Source organism: Drosophila biarmipes, unplaced genomic scaffold, assembly GCF_025231255.1.
Source record: "Drosophila biarmipes strain raj3 unplaced genomic scaffold, RU_DBia_V1.1 ptg000005l, whole genome shotgun sequence".
NCBI lineage: Eukaryota > Metazoa > Arthropoda > Insecta > Diptera > Drosophilidae > Drosophila > Drosophila biarmipes.
In genome coordinates this window covers 2,136,662-2,139,543 of record NW_026114527.1, presented here as the reverse complement: position 1 = coordinate 2,139,543, position 2,882 = coordinate 2,136,662, and the positions used below count along the sequence as shown (strand labels likewise).

At 38.3% G+C, this 2,882-nt stretch overlaps 1 long non-coding RNA gene across 4 annotated transcripts; it reads left to right on the top strand.

The window, feature by feature from the left end:
• Window positions 1–544: 544 nt before the first annotated feature.
• LOC108035843 (uncharacterized) lies at window positions 545–2,573 on the top strand. 4 transcript variants are annotated; one of them, XR_006367516.2, is made up of 5 exons: window positions 545–1,063; window positions 1,118–1,296; window positions 1,360–1,759; window positions 2,047–2,290; window positions 2,344–2,573. It is a non-coding gene; the product is annotated as an uncharacterized LOC108035843 (long non-coding RNA). The 4 variants fall into 4 exon arrangements; XR_007764866.1 differs by having other exon boundaries at window positions 545–1,296; XR_007764868.1 differs by having other exon boundaries at window positions 546–1,296; window positions 1,360–1,755.
• The last annotated feature ends 309 nt before the right edge of the window (window positions 2,574–2,882 follow it).

The window sequence follows — 2,882 nt, the reverse complement described above, 5'->3', positions numbered from 1 at the left end:
AATCTGCAGAATATCGGAACATCGAATGGCATCTTTAAATTGCAATTCTCCACGAATTTTTACGGGAACTAATTTATTAGTTTGCCAGAGAGTTCATCTTACCATACCATCTAACTCCAGGAGTAGTCAACGGGTGTGTCAAAGGATTTGAAGCATTGTACAAGGTGCATTCCAAAGTAAACAGGACTTAAAAAAAAAAAGACAGAACAAATAGGTTTTTCGGCAAAATCAATTTATTTTATTTAAAATAGTCTCCTTCTGCTTTAATACAGCGTTTAGCACGGTCCAAAAACACGGGGAGTGGTTGATGGTTAAAATGTGATTATTGGTCAAATAGTCGGACACAAGCGTCGATCGATGAGACGGCGCATTATCGTGCAACAAACGCCAACTTCTATCTTTGCGATATTCGTGCCGAACACGTCGAATACGGCGCACCAAACGCTTTAAAACTCCAAGGTAGAATACCGCATTAACGTTTTGGCCGTGTGGAACAAATTCATTGTGAACAGTACCCTTGGAATCATAAAAACAAATCAGCATTGTCATCACTTTTGACTTCTGCAGGCTTTTTTTTTTTTGGGTTTCGGCTCGTCCTTTTATTCAGCACTCTGGCGTTTCGTTTTGGGATCATATTGAAAACACCACGTTTCGTCACCAGTCACAATCTTGTAAAGGAAGTTCGGGTATTCTTTTTGCCTCTTTAATGATGTCCTACGAATGTTGAATTCTGAGAAATTTTTGGACGTCAGATAATTTGTGCGGAATAAACCGTGCACACACCTTTTGTAAGCCCAAATGTTCGGTCAAAATGCGATAAACCGATGTTTTGGAGATGTTTAATTCTATTTCCCTGAATTTCAATGATGATTTTCCCTGATTTTTTATGAATTGACGCACAGTTTCGATGGAATTTTCGGTGATCACGGATTATGGTTGACCCACAGGTTCATCGTCATTTATGTCCTCACGACCACTTTGAAAACGTTGAAACCACTCGTGCACTCTGCTACGGGATAGGCAATCATCGACATAAACTTGTTTCATCAATTGAAACGTTTCGGTAAAAGTTTTATCAATTTTAAAACAAAATTTAATGTTGGCTCTTTGTTCGAAGCTTATTAACTTTTACTAGAAGTCGATAAACGATAGCAAATTCTAAGGCCCCAGTTGACATAAAGATGGCGCCGCTAGAGGGAGCTAGATTAAAAATTCCTGTTTACTTTGGAACTCACCTTGTATTTTGTCAACAGTATGCTATTCTACAATAGTACTAATTGCTCATGTGCATAACAGGTAAGCTGCCTTTCCTTAAGAGCTCGTCTGCCACACAAAATGGTGTCTTCTCCGTTTTTTCAGGAAAAAACAAAGGACATTTGTGGCCTACACGTTGAGGTGCTGCTTATTGGGGACTCTGCTTATCGATTTTCCCAAACGCTGATAAAGCCGTACCCATTTTTCAAAATTGCATCCGAGGAACACCGAAATTTTTACTACAATCTGAACAAAGCTCGGCGAGTTGTAGAAAATGCATTTGGCCATTTAAAGGCAAGCTTTCGTTTCATCGGGAAAGGTCTGGACAGCCATTACAAAAATAGTACTGCAGTCATTCTAGCCTGATGCATTTTGCACATTTTAAATGAGCACAACAGCGCTATTAATGATAATTGGCAACAGACTGCACGTGACTTACGCAAACAACCATATCGGACTATTATGTCTGCAAATTTTAACCAGCCTGCAGAAAAAATAAGAGTAGGTATTTCCCAACATTGTCAAAGTGCTGACAAATAAACTTTATTAAACATAAATTTCTTTTCTCGTTTCTCGTTTTAATAATAAATAGACCTATTTATTCTAAATTGTAAACTAAAATATTATTATTTGTTGATATTCGTAACAGCTCCACCAATTCTGATTGGAACTTTTCTTGGCCGTCTGCCATTCTCGACATTATTTGAGTCAGCGCTCTCTGCTCCTCCAACTTTCTCGAGCTATGTATCTTCACAAGCTTGGCTTTATGGTCTACCTTTGTCCGCTTTCCAGGGGGCGCAGTACTGCCAGAGCTTTGACTTCCGCTGCAGATGGAGGATTCTGTCTCATCGAGGTCCACATTAAAGAGCTCCACCAATAACTCCCTAGTATCTGCAATAAATATATTTTATATGAGTCTTGGAAATACTCTCGTTGTCCACGGTGTTCTGCTCTCTCGTAGTTCTGCCATATGGAAGGAGCCCCACCGCTTGGCCCAATTTCATTTTTTCCTGCCTGCAAGCAATAATATCATGAAGTGAATTCTAAAATATTGTAAATTAAATTTAACCTGTACTTTTTGGTTTTCAGGTTTTCTATTTTTGTCCCGCTTCCATTAAGGACTGGAGGATCTCCACGTACGTCAACCAAATCGCTTAACTAGGCAGCTTATGGCTTTCATAAACAAAATTTTCAAACTATGCATTTTCCATTGGCTTTGAGGTCCGAACTTGGTTCCCCAGCTAAGTTAAATCAATCAAAATTAAAGTAAACATCAGCTTCTGTTGGAAGCGCAATTAATTGCGCCTTTTCAAACTCTACATTTGCCTTTGGCTTTGAGGTCCCATCTTGTTCTTCAGCTGAGTTAAACAAATTAAAAATTAAAGTAAACATCATCGGTTTAACACCCGAGTTTTAAAGTAAAGAATAATTTTTTTTAAATCATCTTCATGAAACCAATTTAATTTGTTTATATGGCCATTTTCTATGAGGAGGAGCTCCATGTCCATGGACCACCTTAGCTTGCCACCGGCGGTTGGCATATTGTCGACTGTAAAGTTAACAATTATTAATTTTTACATATACAAAGAGCATTTAATATTACTTAATGCTTTGCTTATTCCATTTTC